Genomic DNA, 16,891 nt, shown 5'->3' on the forward strand with positions numbered 1-16,891 from the left:
CTTGAGCTGGGGCTGAAACCTCAACTCTGTAGCCCAGTCTATGCACCAGCTAGGCTGTCTTAAGCTCTGCTTCTCATGGCTATGGGTCTGTGATCTCTTCATCAGCCAAATGGCCATCTGCCTGCAATGGGGACATAAGAGATATTCCTATGTCTCCTTCATGCTGCGCACTCACCCAAAATTGGCCACCCCGTTTAACAAAACTTTTCCTAAAGGAACTAGACCTTTTTTCTTTTTCCTATACATTGAAAATATATCAAAGTGGCATATGTTGTCAATAAGGTTAAACATACATCTTCCAAAAGAGTTCTTCCTTTGTAAAACGTCAGTTCATCTCCATCAGCTCAGTCGCCTTCTGCAAAGGCCGGCGGCCCTACCGGAGATCCCCCCTGGAAAAGCCCATCCTACGGAAGCCCAGCTGGGCAGGCATAGTTCTCAGGCCCATCTCTAACATTCTGTTAAATGCCCAGATGGATTTTGTCTTCATGCTTGTGCATAAATTCCATCTCAGGTTGCCAGGGCAACACCTAAGCCAGTCTCCCGAATGCGGTTCATGGAAAGAGACCGAGTGCCAAGAGGCCCGGGTTCCCGTCAACATCTCCTCTGACTTTTATAAGTTTCAAACAGATGACGATGCTCCAGGTGCCAGCAGCCGTGGGGTGCGGGGAGGGGCACTGAACACTGATCATAATGGGCCAATGTGGGGTGTGGGAGAGAGGTTGGCCCTGCTTCTCAGGTCCCTCCACCAGCCCCTAGAGCAGGGGTCCCCAAACTTTTTACACAGGGGCCAGTTCACTGTCCCTCAGACCGTTGGAGGGCCGGACTATAAAAAAAAACTATGAACAAATCCCTATGCACACTGCACATATCTTATTTTAAAGTAAAAAAAACAAAACGGGAACAAATACAATATTTAAAATAAAGAACAAGTAAATTTAAATTAACAAACTGACCAGTATTTCAATGGGAACTATGGGCCCGCTTTTGGCTAATGAGATGGTCAGTGTCCGATTCCGTATTTGTCACTGCTAGCCGTAACAAGTGATATGACACGCTTCCGGAGCAGTGAGGCCTGCGTCCCGCATCACCGGAAGTAGTACTGTACGTGAGCAACATCACGCTTTGCATCCGCAGCCGGTGCTCCTCTCACTGACCACCATTGAAAGAGGTGCCCCTTCTGGAAGTGCGGCAGGGGCCGGATAAATGACCTCAGAGGGCCGCATGCAGCCCGCAGGCCATAGCTTGGGGACCCCTGCCCTAGAGGATCCATGGTCAGGCAGGGCTCAGCCTGGGCAAGACTAAGGCCAGAGCGAGAGCCATCTCCATGCTGAGTCACAGCCGGCCCTCGAGGAGAATAGACTGAAGGTGGGTTAGGAACAGGATGTCTGTGATAGCCGTCCCAGACAGCACCTCTGAGGCCTGTGAGGAGGGTGGAAAGAAAGGGATGCAGCAGTTGCTGCGCTCAAGGAGACAGTCCCTCTCCTGAGCTCTGGTGCCTGGCAGGGGGAACAAGATGGCTTTTGACGTGATCAAGGTAAAACTGTGGTTCTTCTATTTCCCTCCAACCCTTAACTCTATCCACTGCGAAAGATTTCTCTTCGGCCACCAGATATAAACCAGTCAGGCCCCACAGATGTTTGGCCCACTCTTAGGTTGCAGGCAGGTTCGCAGTCAAAATCACACTTGAAATTCAGTAGTTAGGAAGTCCAACATAAGAAATGAATTTAAAACCTCAACCCTGATCCTATTAAGTGTTCCCTTCTCCCCAAGCTGGGCTGGACCCCGTGCAAGGGAGCGGTGTGGCTATCTCTCCTCTGCTCCTCCACTTAACTCTTCTCCTCCCCACACCCCTCCTCATCTTGTTGGCCAATTTCTTATGCCTCCTCGGCAGGGACAAGTCAACAGGAGTAGGAGAAAATGTAATCTTCCTTGAGCTGGGACCATTAAGTGGGCTTTATGCTCTGTGGGCCCAGCATGGGTTTCACGCTGAGTCCTCTCCCTGCCCCCACCCCAGGTTCCTTGACACTGTGTTTCCTCATTCCCAGTGTTTGCTGTGGCTGTTGTCACAACCTTTGGCCCTAGCATTCACCTCCAGCTTCTTGCTGCTGAAGTGTCTCTGCCCCCCTAGATGGCCTTGGACAGGATCCCACATGGCCCCTCTGGGCCTCCTCCCTGATAGCCACACCTGCCCTACAGGAGACACTCACACAGCCCGTGCCCAGCCAGCTCTGCCGCAGCCCTCTCAACCCCGTTTCCGTGGGCTGCTGCGCTTTCTCCAACGTGAGAACTCTGTGCTCATCATCTTCCGGGAGCTCGTGCCCAGACTCTCCAAGGGGCCTCACTCACCTCACTAGGCTCAGGGGAAGCCCACAGGACCCTGCCTTCCCTTTACCTACCCCTGGTGGTAAGGCCACTGAGGACTCAGCACAGCACAGTTCTCTCCAAGGAATATGCCAACCCTGACCCCTTCTTCTATCTGTAAAGCTGCACTGGGTGAGCAGGCACCCGATCGGAATCTCTTGTGCCTTGGAGCCTAGTCACAGCTTCCATTTTAACAGTCATTGCACACATCTCAGATTTTTAATTATGTGCTCATTTAAATACAAGCCCCGGGAGGCATGGTTTCATCTGGTTTGTTCAGTGCTGAATCCCAGCATACAATAGGCATCAATGAGGAATTGTTGAATTAATGAGTTGAGTTAATTTTTAAGCAAAATAGCCACATCTCCCCAAGCCGTAAGCTTTATGAGAGTAGGAGCTGAGATTACTCTTACTCAGTGTCACCCACAGCGTCCAGGAGCATGCTGTCCTATTGTGAGTGCTTTAAGGAGTAGTTCTGCATGAACTAATGAACCCGGGCAAAAGGCCCTGTGTCTCTAGGCAGGATCATGAAGGCTCCACTGGCCCATTCTTCTCTCCCTCCCTTTCTGAAATGCTTGGCCACACTGCTGAAAACTCTGCCCATCAGAGATCTCTCTTCTCTCTCAGTTTGAGTCCTTAACAGTGCAAATACCTGTACTGGTACACAACAGCTGTCAGTCATTTATACTTAAGGAGGCAGCTTGATACAAGGAACTCACGGGAAGACTAGCGGTTGGGACCCTGAGAGGTGTTAGGAGGGAGCAGTCAGGAGAAGGGACATGGTGGGCCTGCAGGTGGGGACGTTTCGAGAGACTTTCCAGGGAGACTGAGCATACTGAGAGGTGAAAGGGAAATGGGAAATAAAGCCAAGGTTATGTGGAGCTTGCTTAGCGTCCCCTCCTCCACCCCATTTTTAAAAACCATTTAATTTTTAGAGCTAGAAAGAATCTTAGATATCATCAGAGTCTGCGGTTTTCAAACAATTTTGAGCTAAAAAGAGAACTCCTTCTTTTAATAAACTCTTACCAGAAGCCCAATATGAAAAACAGATAAGTGAAGTTGATCTGGCTCAAGATGGGCAGTGGACCAGGAGGCTGAGCACACACACACAGTTTTCCCACAGTAGTCTCTAACCCTCGCCCTCAGAATTCCTAAGTGCTTATGAGACCCAGTGTTTCCAAACATAAGGAGAGACCCATGGTTGTCCTCACTCATCACCATGTCTGGGGCCTGGGCTCCAGAGGGCCAAAGAAAACGGGCAGCACTAGACCCTTCCCTCTCACCCTCCATCGAGGATCAGACCTTGTTGTCTCCACTTCCCAAACTCCTCTCTATTCTGTAAATGTTTGTTAAATCAAAGAAAGAGCCCTCTCATGGGGCCACTAAAGACTTCCCATGAGTTTAATACGAACAAAAAATATTTACTAAGTATTTGCTATACCCTTGACCTGTGCTTGGCACTCAGAACAAATGGCCATTGTCATTGCTAAACTAATCAACACTCTTTGGATACTGTTTGTTCAACATTCTCTGAACCATCTAAATTGCAACTGAACATCCAACCCACCCTCACATCTGCCCGTCTTTTCTCTGAATGCTCTAGGAGACACTGTGTGAAACGGTTTGCTGAAATGCAGATAAACTACATCTGTCAGCCCCCATCTATGAATCTAGTGAGACTTGCAAAAAAAATGAGGTTTGGCACAATTTGTTCTCTGCAAACCTTTGCTCACAGGGGTGACCACTGTTTCCTGTCTTTGGAACTTATAAGCCATCTGTTTAATAATCTGTGGGAGCTTCCTGCCAAGGACTGACGTCCATCACACCAGTCAGCAGTTCCCACCAAAAGTGCTTAGGGCCTCGGGGCCTCCTGCCCCTGCTGCTGGCCAATGTTCAGGTCACAGAAATGTCTCCTTCATCCCTAATCTCTCTAGGTTTTATCGGAGAAGATGGGCCACTGGCCTGTTACAAGGGCACAATGTGAAGTGTGAAGAAATCAATTTAGTGTAATTATTTCTGTATCAGCAGCACCAGTTCAGGACTGAGGATCGCTTTGCTGTGAGGGAGAAACAGAGACTTTCCAATGAAGCACAGCTCTACTGTGCACTGTGTACTCTCGGTCAGTTACCCTCTCTGAACCCTTACCGTGAGATCATGGGAAAGTGGTGAGGATTCACTGCAGTGTTGTACATGAAGTGCTTAGCACAGCACCTGGCATTTATCACCATTATTGTCCTTACTGATCAGCTACTGCAGGCCAGGAGCAGGGATGGGAAAAGGAACTGGCCTAGGGGGAGGGCCTGTGTGAGGGGCATACTTTGAGGTTCACAATTTACTTATTTTTTTAGGCATTAAGAGGTATACAGAAAAGACCCTTTTCTCTCTAAAGCTTGGATTCTTATAGAAAAGACATCATGAGAAAATGGCTGTCATCTTTTAGTCACATGTTTTGTGAATTTGCTGTCCTCCGTCAGACTGACTCCAGGCCAGTCCCTGGAGCTACTTTGCAGAGGTGCACATGGGTTATCTCATGGCAAGTCCCCCAGGGGAACTTCTAAAGCCCCAGGGGATTCCGTAGGAGAGACTCAGTCTCTGTAATCACTTTGAGGGGGACAAAGAGGAATCAGGAGTGCCTCTCAAAAGAGCAATGTCAACCCAGGAGGCAAAGGTTATCACAGTCTGTGCTCCCAGGTCTCATGGGAAAATAACAGAAAAGTCACCCATGATTTTGTTGATTAAAATTAAGCTGGCAGAGGCCCTGGCCCGTTGGCTCAGTGGTAGAGCGTCGGCCTGGCGTGCAGAAGTCCCGGGTTCGATTCCCAGCCAGGGCACACAGGAGAAGCGCCCATTTGCTTCTCCACCCCTCCGCCGCGCTTTCCTCTCTGTCTCTCTCTTCCCCTCCCGCAGCCGAGGCTCCATTGGAGCAAAGATGGCCGGGGCGCTGGGGATAGCTCCTTGGCCTCTGCCCCAGGCGCTAGAGTGGCTCTGGTCACGGCAGAGCAACGCCCCAGAGGGGCAGAGTATCGCCCCCTGGTGGGTAGAGCGTCGCCCCCTGGTGTGCGTGCCGGGTGGATCCCGGTTGGGCGCATGCAGGAGTCTGTCTGACTGTCTCTCCCCGTTTCTAGCTTCAGAAAAATACAAAAAAAAAAAAAAAAATTAAGCTGGCAGAACTCAGCTGCAGCACATTTTAGAAGTTCTGGGTCAATTTTTAAAGCTAATTTATTTTTAAAGGTACTTGAACTAAAAGCAATAGTAATAAATGATAACTGGGAATTTTAACATTTATTTTCAGCTCTGAAAAAAATAAGGGGGTTGGGTGTCCTTTTATATTTTCATACTGAGTCAATAAGAAGATTTGATTGCCATTCTAAAAGTCTTCAAGTCAATGTGCCATAGTCATGGATTCAAACTGCTCAGAAAAGTCAGTATCACTTAGACCTCCCCACGGGGTGGTAGGAAAGTGACCTGGGTAGGAGAAGATCCTCTAAGAGGGAAATGGTGCCTGCCAGGTTGCTTTTTTTATAAAGCACATATTCTAGTCTGGCTGGGGGAGCCTGAGGCTCTTCTAGGCAGGGTAGTACTTCTGGCCTTGACTCTGACCAACTTTCAGCAGAAGTCAGAAAGCACAGTGGAAACAAAACCACAACAGCCAGGCAACCAGCACCAGAAGGTGAAACCGAGCAGAGAGAATCCGGCCACTGTTACTTTCAGCATTAATAAAAGGCTAACAAAAAACCAAAGGCTTATTAAATATTGCAGCCCCACCTAGACTCACCACTTAGTTGGGGTGGGGGTCCTGAAAGCAGAAGGAACATAAATGGTTCCGAAGGCTGGAGAGATGTTGGTCTGAAAGGCCTGGGTCCAATTAAAATAAGCCAAGAGCCTTAATAGCTACCTTATTTTGACATCAGGAAACCCATTCATAGTTCTGCTAATGACTATGATGTATAGATTATTTTTTTATTTTGTGAGCTTAATTAATGCATGAAGGAATTAAAGTGGTAAGACCCAAGACCGGAACTTCCTCAGCCAGCACGAATGGACTGCTATTCCCAGAGCCAGCATCTTATTGGAAAGAAGTCCCCAGATTCCCCAACAGGATTCTAGATTGGGGCTCAGGCACAGCATGCATAAGCGCAACAAGCTGTAGGCCGTGCTATGAGTAGAACACTTCTCTGGTTTATGTATCTCCCCAACCTAACTACCAGAAATTTTCCAAAAGAAGAAACATTAATCTCTTTGCTTTAAGGACCTTGAACCTAATTAACATCCCAGCGTCCACTAGCACACACACACCATTGATGAAAATTAGGGTATCGGGCCCTGGCAGGTTGGCTCAGTGGTAGAGTGTCGGCCTGGCATGCAGGAGTCCCAGGTTCGATTCTCGGCCAGGGCACACAGGAGACGTGCCCATCTGCTTCTCCACCCCTCCTCCTCTCCTTCCTCTCTGTCTCTCTCTTCCCCTCCCTCAGCCAAGGCTCCATTGGAGCAAAGTTGGCCCAGGCGCTGAGGATGTCTCTATGGCCTCTGCCTCAGGCACTAGAATGGCTCTGGTTGCAACAGAGCAACGTCCCAGATGGGCAGAGCATCGCCCCCTGATGGGCATGCTGGGTGGATCCCTGTTGGGTGCATGCGGGAGTCTGTCTGACTGCCTCCCCGTTTCCAACTTCAGGAAAAAAAAAGAAAGAAAATTAGGGTATCGGCCTCCCTTGACCAACTGACTAAAGTAGGTCATATTCTTTTATTGAATCGCCATATTTTTCTATTTCTATTAATTAGGTCCTTTACCACGAGATCGGCACTATGCTACATGCTTAACACATTCCTTATTTTCATGTGTCACAAAACTTTCTGATTATAACTTCTTTCAGAGCATATTAAAAAATGACAGACTCCCTCGGTGGTCTAGGGTAGGGTTTTGGCATTCGTGTTTTTAACAAGGAGCCCAGGTGATGCTTAGGATCAAGTAGCTCTCCTGGGAGGTTTCCCAGTTCACCCAAAGCCCTCTCCAACTGAGTGCGCCCAATTGAACAGCAGGTGTGGTCTCATCACCACAGAGCTGAATGGAGTAGGCTGGTCCCCGGAGGGAGAGGCCTGACCTCCCCACATGGCCTGAAAATCCATTCGCTTTCCTTGGGCAGCCACACAGCTGACTTGGGTTGGTCAGACGGTCTGAAACCCCCAGGCCCTCTTCACCCAATCTGTGACTGGGCCAGGGATCCTGCATGCCAGAACTGGTTTTCTCTACTTAAGTGCTAGACCTGGCTTTTAATCTAAATACTGTCCTATTTAATTTAGCCCGTTGTTCCAGCATGTCCTGCTGTCTCTAGCATCCTGGCTCCATTCTCCCATGCCTCAGGCATGCTTCCCAGCCAGGAGTCATCAGCACATGTGGCGGAAAATGCCCGTGTATCCTGTTCCTCAGACAGGAGCTGCTCCAGACCAGCAGCTCTGACCTTGGCCACAGCCTCCTCCACCATCAGGAAGTTCCCCTGTCCTGTTATGATCTCTCTGCTTCCTGAGTATTTTTTAAATAGGCTTGTAGCTATTGAAAACCAAAGTAATATACTGTAAGGAAATTTTTATTGGGTAGAAACTGTCTCTCTGTTCTGAGGACAGTAGCTCTGTGCATTTATTAAATTTTCTGAGTTAGTGCCATGATTTAAAGACATGGGAGGCCAGCTAATTCATTGTCTGTGTTGGTTACCATTTATATTGTTCATGGTTCCACCTATTGAACAGGCAATAATATTTAACAGTATTATCCACGTAAGAAGCCAAGTCAGTCTCATGGGCACAGAGAAACCTTGGAGTTGTGCCCTAACCTTCCTCCTTGTGGCTCAGTGTTTCCAGACATATAAGGGAGTGGTGATCCCTGCTGCGGCCACACAGAGCTCCCGAAGGGACCTACAGACCACGCTGTGCTGGACTTTGATTTCCAGGGCAAATCAAACAGTTACAGTTGAATATCATTCTCTGCAACTGCGTTTTCTCATCCAGCATATATTCCCACTTGTGGCTAGAATGATGAGAAACACTTACATGCAGGTAAATAAACAATTAACTGAGAATTTTCCCATGTGTTGTTGATGGAGCAACAAGTCATTGCTTTAAAACCTCAGGGTCTGTGACAGCTTGTGTATATCCCATAAAAGGCCACTTAGTACTATGTCATAATTATAAATGATAATAATTGCTCTTACAGCAGGTGTGTGTATTTTCTTCATTACTTTAAAAACAGGTTCTCAAAACATATATTCCATGTCTTAGCTTCAGGTGAATGTGCTTCTTAGAATGGAATTATGGAGCAAATGGTTTGCTCCCCTCTGGTGGATTGTAAAGACAGGGTCCATTGTTATCTCACTGAGCAGAGACTGTCAGGGGCTGCCTGCCACTAACCAACTATGAAACTAAAGGATGGGGCATTTGACCCTGGAGGTGCCTGGGCTCCAATGATTCCTCTTCCTTCTGTCAAATTTGTTTTGAGACTCCTAAAGAAATTACCATTACCTCAAATACAAAGGGCGATTTTATTTGGTATGTCCCATAAGAACCGTCATAATAAAATGAAGGTCTGTTAAATAAAACCTCACTTACAGAACAGAGGCGATGGATGGAATACTCCAGGAAGGATATCAGCAGTATTCATTTGTACCCTGAGAAGTGAAAACATATGGGAAGGGATTTTCTTTATTTTGCAATAGTATGGGGCTTTTAAATGACACCCAACAGTTATAGTGGCTGCTTGTTGACCAGAAGTTATAAAGAGACCCTCCGGTTACAGAGGACCAGAATCCAGTGAACACTGTTCCCCAAAACAGTCACATCCAGTGAGACCTACTTACAGACACCTTTCAAAAAGTATCTATATACCTCTGTGTGCCTCAAATACAGTAAAATCTCATGTCCGATATTAGAGTTTGGGGGTGTTCTTAGCCCTTATATCAAGTTCAGAGATTATCTCATTTAAATTCTCCAGAGGAAGCTCTGTCTTGTTTCTGTATCATAATTCTACCTGTAAAGTGAATGAGAGTGAAAAGGGAGACGGGAGAGCAAATAAAAGCATTGCATAGGGTCTCAGTTCCAGTCATGGGGCAGCTCAAACAGACACTGTCAGTGGGACCATTCACTTTTGCCTGGACAGTTTTACCCTCTAGGAAAATAAATAAATAAATAAATAAATAAATAAATAAATAAATAAATAAATAAATAAAGCAAGCTCTCTGGTTCCTGTTGCTTCACCTGAAAATAGGGGATTCGGTCCATTAAAATGTAAAGCAGTAAAATGTAGAGATATATACAGGTTCCAACCATTAACAGTCGTCATGGTGGGACAGTGAGCCTCAGGGCATTTTGTTCTCTTTCTTTTCCCCCCCATAAAACTTTTTATTTATTTATTTTTTAATACATGACTTTTATTACATCTTCAAAATATCACAAATAAGTCTGAGGACTCACCTAGCATCTTGTCATTTCTGAAGCTGGACAACTTAGATCTTCTTCATCAGCCTACTAACTGTTCCTTTTTCAGAAACACAGATACCACCCTCCAAAGTTTTCTGATAGCCTTGTTTTTAGCTGTGGTAGCTTGCTGAATCAGAGCAGCTGAATTTAATACAAGTTCAATGTCATTGCCTTCAAGAATCAGCTGATCTTTCTGGGCTTGAGATATTGAACAAGCAACGCCTGATCTCATCCAGACCCTGCAGATGTATTTTTTGCCCAAGAAAGTTCTGGTTTCAGCAAGAGAACCCTTTGCTGCAAACATAAAGTTTTTAATGCTCATAATTGTTTTCATTTAATGGAAAAAAATGGTAATTTAAGGGAAGAGAGAGAAGAAAGCAGATGTGAGCATTATGGGATGATTGTTGAACTGGATCTGTGATGTCTGAGCCAGGCTCCCCAGTGGGTAGAAATGTTTCAGGCCATTGCATCAAAGCCCCAGTGAGGAGGTGTGAGTGGCTGGTCACACTGGGACACTGTGGTTCTCTGCCGTGACCACCTCTGTTTACATTACATCCAGCACCACCTTCATGTCTGTGGCCCAAGTCTCCCAGACGCTCATTGGCAAGGTCACCATCATTAAAAATCATTCTCTGGTCTTTTAGACATTTTATTTTTCTAGTGATCCCCCAAGGTTTTGAACTCAGAGCTTTGGAATGAAATTTAATCTTCATTTAGTTCATACTTTTTTGTTGTTGTTACCCAGGGACAGAGTATGATGAGGTAATGTTTTCTGGCAGTCTGGCCCAAGATTTGAACCCTTAAAATTGGAAAACATTGAGAGCTTAAAAAGCCAATGTTCAGTGTTCTTCAGTGGTCTTAAGTGGACAATGATATTTTCCTAGTGTTAATTCAAGAGTGACAATACTATTATTGCCCCCACTAAAAAATATTATTATTCTCTGTAACACTAGTAATGTTTCTGGTTTCTGTAAAACCAGAAGAAAAAAAAAGGAAAAGAAAACTGTCTTTTCCCCTAGAGACTACTTGGTACTTGGCTAAACATCAGTCAGGAGAACAGCAGGCCAGGGGCGGGGAGGACCCCGGAATGGCTGAATGGTGAGGAAGGGGCTGACGAGGGAGAGGTCCTAGAGGAGGCAGCATCCCTATCTAGGTTTCCTTAGACTGAAACAGAGCAGGACCAGCGCCCCAGCCCCCAGCCCCCAGTGCAGACACATCAAGATAAGCTTTTCAAAGGACACTCCTCATTCACAAGAAGGGTTGTGTTCTAAAGCGATGAGACTCTGACATTTATGGTCTAAAAATCATTTGTGCCCAGCCCAGAACCTTCTCTGACATGTATCTTGCATAAATTATACTGTCATAATCTCTTTCTAAAACTGTTCCTTTTTGAACTCTTTAAGGCACTTTCTGAATACAAATTTTAAAGAATGCACACGTTAGTGATTCACCTTCAGAAAGAGCCCCTTCATTCCCATCATAGTCCACACTTTGGGAGCCCGTGGGGCTCCTAGAGAAGTCAGAAAAGAAAGGGCTCTCCTCCCACCCAGAGCAGCTCTGAGCAGTCACCCTCAACTCAGAAGGCCCCCCGGAGCCTGTGCTCACGGGACAATGATCGACAGCTGAGGTCACTTCAGGGGCACACAAATAGGAAGGAAAGTTGTACAGACAAGAGTGACTCAGTGGTCAACAGCTCAGACACTGTCAGTCCAGAGGCAGTGCCATGCCTTCCTCAGCCAGCTCCTCTTCTGAGATGATATTAGAAAGAACCTGTTATGTCACTCTCACCCAGACAGTGTCTATGACTCTTCAGCTGTCATCTGTGTCCCTTTCTAAATCCCTTACTTTCCCTTCCCACTGTTTTCTGTCTTTGGTTTGTGAGTTTCCCTCCTACCAATTCACCAACCTGGAGAGATGAAAGTTCTAAGTTTTCTTGCACAACGTAAACTATAAAGAGAGCTATCATTGGCAGGATAGCAGTCTACATTAGCAAAATCACACTGTCTTCTTTAGATCTATTAAGGCTGAGTCAGACTTAGAGATCATCTTTGAAACTCAGTTCAAACAAGGGCTGGCACTTGGAAAACAACATCACCATTATTGTGACCAAAATAACCAAAAAATGTGTTAATTTTTTAGGAGGTTTGCCTAAAGTTAAATATATATATATAGTATTTTCATTGAGTGTTGGATCCGTTTAGTCAAAGTAATCAAATGGAAGTGTTAAAAGAAAAAAATCTCTGAAACTCAGGCAAGACCGCGCCTAGGGAAACAAATAGGAATTTCCTAAAGGAGAAAATGGCTTAACATTAGAGTATTACAGATAATCTGTGTGATCTCAAATGTAAATGTGTACCCAGTTTTAGTTCCCACTGAGCTATGGAAACTGAAAGAAAATCACACCTCCACCCTTCCCCTTTGTGAATTAAACTCTGGTGCATAAACCATGTTAGTACCTCTACTTGGGCCTGCCAACAGCCAGGTTGGATGCCACCTACTATGACCATATGACCAGAGCCCCTGCCTCTAGAGTAGCATTTAAGGTAATAAAAAAAAATTTTAAAAAAACTGTGTCGATAGCCTTTAAAAGATGACATATATCAATACAAACTCCAGGCTTTCTCTGGCAGGCGCAAGTCAAAAGAAAACACATAGGCCTGACCAGGCAGTGGCGCAGTAAATAGAGCATAGGACTGGGACGTGGAAGACCCAGGTTCAAAACCCTTAGGTCGCCGGCTCGAGCACAGGTCGCTGGATTGAGTGTGGGATCATAGACATGACCTCATGATCACTGGCTTGAGCCCAAAGGTCACTGGTTTGAGCCCAAGGTCTCTGGCTTGAGCAAGGGGTCACTCACTCTGCTGTAGCCCCCTGATCAAGGCACATATGAGAAAGCAATCATTGAACAATGAAGGTGTTGCAACGAAGAATTGATGCTTCTCATCTCTCTCCCTTCCTGTCTGTTCCTATCTCTCTCTCTCTCTCTCTCTCTCTCTCTCTCTCTCTCTCTCCGAAGAATTGATGCTTCTCATCTCTCTCCCTTCCTGTCTGTCTGTTTCTCTCTCTCTCTCTCTCTCTCTCTCTCTCTCTCTCTGTCTCTGTAAACAAAAACAAAACAAAAAAAACTACATAGGGTCGTCTTGTTCAAGGCATATGAACGTTGAGAATTTCCCCCTTACTCCTGTAAGAGACATTGCCCTTTTAGTCAGCTTGTGTGTGATAATTATGTCAGAAGCTGAAAGAAGTAGTAATGTTTACATGACTGACAACTTCCCTGAAACCCATGGATTGAAACCACTGTTGATTCTTATTCACTGAATATTGTGTTGATACACTTTGAGAATGGTCTAGAGTAACCCAGAGAGTAGGTGGCCTCTGATTTGGGCTATAGCTCCTCCTCCTCTGTCCTTGGGAAGGATGAAGTGCAGGGTTCCTTTGCTGCTCTTCACAGTATCTTCCCCACCTTTTCCCATCCCTGCCCCTCACTCTCCTGCCCCCAGATCTCCACCTAAGCTAGTAAATCCTAGTTCAAAAGTTCAGAAAATGGGCTTGCATTCCATTCTTTTAAGAAGTGTCTACCAAGCCCCACCATTAGCTCAAGTGCTCTCTTCACGAGACACATAGGATTGTCCGATGTCCTGGTACAGCCCCGCATGGCCATCCTCAGACATGTGCAGAGATCCTGCTCTTCCTTCCCACAACACGTAAATCTGACAGCTTTGAAATGATGCAAGGAGCGGAGGAGTTCAACCCCACTCCCTTTTATGAAAGTATTCCTAAAATAGTAAAACCCTGTGACCAGTAGTCTACATTGTCCATGTGACTAACAGATGAAAGAAATCTCCTTGGAGATTAAACCATCTCTCTGGAGTTCTCTGCTCACATTTGGGAAGAGAAGCCCTGAGTCAGAAGATGCACGTACATATCTTTGATGTCCCCTTCCCTCCCTTTCCTGTGGTCCTCCCAGCCGAGGTAGATGAGCTCATGTGCTACGTCCCAGCCAGCCCCTTGCACGCTATCTCTTTGGTGCTCTGTATGCTTTTATCTTTTTGCCTCCCCCACTCCCACCAAAATTTGACCTTCCTATATCCCTTTCTTCAGACCGCCAGCACTTCAAACTTAACAATCCTAAGTGCCCTTTCCCTGGCCTCAAAAGGCTAGAAAATTCTGCTGATAAACCCACATGCTGCTGTGTGCCAATGTCTAGGGAATTTCCTTCCCGGGTAACATGTTGGCATTTTAAGAAGGATCTCTGTGAGATGCCCACAGAGGCCCCTAATGCTGAGACTCCAGACCCGGCAGTAGGCTGGACATGCCTGGGATGGAGGGGATAGGAAGAGGATATCTCAAGGCAAAGCTCACTCCAGAGGAATTCACATCATGGGTAGGGAAGAAGCAAAGAAGGAGACAGGATGGAGGAGAGGGCTGAGCTGAGAATAATGGAGTTCGGAGAGAATGACAATGCACACTCTCCAGCTCCGCCGTGTGATCCTCCCACCCCTTCCGGCAGCTTATTTACTGAATTACTAAGTGTCTGAAGCTCCTCCAGAAGCTTGTTTTAGACCAAGTAATATGACAATAAAAGTCCCTGCCCTTGGAGATAGAAGGCTAGAAAACATGGAAGGACCAAGTGGAAATTATGATGGACTGAAAGAGGACAAAAAGTATTGCTACTTCTACTGGGCTTCTTCCTTACTCATTATTATGCCATGTCACAGCGGAAGCTCCCAGAAAAACAGAGCTGCTCCAGTTGCGGTGTGTCCCCACACTGCCTCACCACTGCATTCCTCAGCCTTGGTCCAGCCACGTCTCCCAGCCTCAGGAATCCTCTGCCTCATTGAGCTGGAAGGGCTTGGTGGCAGTGGCACCAGAAGGGGGAGTAGGCCAAACCACTAGCACCCACCATCACCCATAGCAGGGTCTTCAGACAAAGAATAAAGATTGCCCTTACTCAGCATGAGGTCGCCTCTCTTTACCCTGGACTGTCTGGATTCACAGGGCTTACTTGGGTTCTGGCTGAATTCACTCCAGAGTTGACTGCTGTGACCAGAACCCCAGACCCTGCTTGGAGAGGCCCTTCAAGCATCCCTGGAGCCCCTAATGCCTGGAGGCTGGAGAAATGCTAAGGGACACAGTTCTAAGGCAGCAGCACTGAGAGGAAAGCACATCAGCTGCAAAGGCAAACCAAACTAGATTTGCATCCTGACCCTGCTGTTTCCTGTTCCTGTGGCCCTGGAGAAGGGTCTGAGCCTTTCAGAGCCTCCAGTTCTCTATTGTTACAATGCAGATAGTGATACTTACTTTACCAGGTTGGGACGAGGTTTCAGAATAACATATATAAGGTTTGGATAAGTCATGGCTGTTATAGATATAATGTTGACCACTCATGCCCATTAGATGGACTTTTAAGCTTATTCACAGGATACAAGTAGGATCATAATGTTCACAGGGCTTGGTGAAATTTGACAAATTTTCACCACCTTCCTAGAAAGCAGGGTCTGCTGCTTCTTTCCTTTATTTTACAGATACTCTAGCAGGCCTGTGTGTTGACTCTGGGTGGCGAAGGGAATGCAGTGGTCAACAAAAAGCTTGCCATATAGTGACAGAGTTACACAAATAATTGACAAAGCATGATAAAGAAAAGGGCAGGAACCCAGGAAAAAAATGAGCAGGTGGACCTCACTGAAACTGGGTATAGGCAGGGAAAACCTCTCTGACAAGCGTCTGAGCTGAGACATGAGGTGTGAATAGAATTTAGCCAAGCAAGCCTGGGGGGGAAGCATGTCCCAGGCCGAACACAGGCAGAGGTCATGAAGTGGGGATGACCGTGGATCTGAAAGGAGGCTGCAGGGTTGGACAGGGGAGAAAGGGGAGCACGGCAGGAGGTGAGGCTGATGATTCAGGGCCTTGCTGGCACTTCGGTATTTTGGATCTCAGTCTTGTGCCATGGAAGCTGGGGAAGGGATCTGGGGTGTGGCATGACCCTGTGATGTTTAGGCTCATTTGACTGCTTTGTGGATGTATTGGGAAGGGGCCACCAGGCTTCAGAGACTAGTTAGGAGGCAGGAGACAATGGCAGACTGGACTACCTGGAGGAAGATTTTGCCCTTTGCTCATGTGCAGTGTGGACTAGAGCCCCTTAGAAAACATGCTTTCCTCATGCTACTTAGAGGTAAAGAACTTGGTGTTACACTTAAAGGCAGCCTCTTAGAGGCCTTCACATTCATACCTCTTACTGAGTCAGCGAAACCGATCAGGAGGTGAAGGTTCTCTGTATGTTGTCCTGTCTCCTGCAGTCCAGGCCGATTCCTAGCCCCAAGCTCTCAGTCGTTCCAAATCAGGTGAGTGGGAAGAAGGCTTTCTTCCAAAAAGCAACTTACATTCCCAAACTGCCCTTGCCAAGCCAACAAACACAGTTACTTAGACAGTTCAGTTGCCTCAGGTATCTGTAGAAGATTAGTTTCGGGACACCAAGTAGATACCAAGATCCGAAGATACTAAAGTCCTTCATACAAAATGGTGTAGTATTTGCATATGGCCTACACATATCCTCCTGTATACTTTAAAATATCTCTAGATTACTTATAACACCTAATACCATGTAAATGCTATATAAATAGTTGTCATACTGTATTGTATAGAGAATCAGGACAAAATAAGTCTGTGCATATTTAGTCTAGACTCAACCATCACAGGCTTAACTACACAGTACACGTCAGCAACAATGTAGCTTTTTTTCCTAGTATTTTCAATTCACAGCTGGTTAAATCTGCAGATGGGGGATCCAAGGATATGAGAAGCCAACTGTACAGCCTTACTGAGTTAGATTTAAATTGTAGTGCAGGGAGAGGGAACACAAGGCAAGTTGATGAAAAGCCTGACTTGTCCATTTTTTAGAGGCAACCTTATTCTTGCCAGGTATATGTAATCACCTGCTCCAGACCACTTCCCAGCCCTGTTGGGTAGGGTCTGGTGAAAGACCCACCAATTGGGGAGGGATGTGGGGCAAGTCATGAAACCAAGGAAGATGAAGGTCAAGGTCCTTCCAAAGGTCTCATCAATCTGA

The 16,891-nt window shown here is 46.3% G+C and overlaps 1 protein-coding gene across 1 annotated transcript in view; it reads left to right on the forward strand.

Annotated features, from left to right (window-relative positions):
• The window catches only part of ANTXR1 (ANTXR cell adhesion molecule 1), a 243,937-nt gene that overhangs the window by 208,419 nt on the left and 18,627 nt on the right, over positions 1-16,891 (forward strand). The window lies entirely within an intron of this gene.

Source organism: Saccopteryx bilineata, chromosome 3 (assembly GCF_036850765.1).
Source record: "Saccopteryx bilineata isolate mSacBil1 chromosome 3, mSacBil1_pri_phased_curated, whole genome shotgun sequence".
Lineage (NCBI taxonomy): Eukaryota > Metazoa > Chordata > Mammalia > Chiroptera > Emballonuridae > Saccopteryx > Saccopteryx bilineata.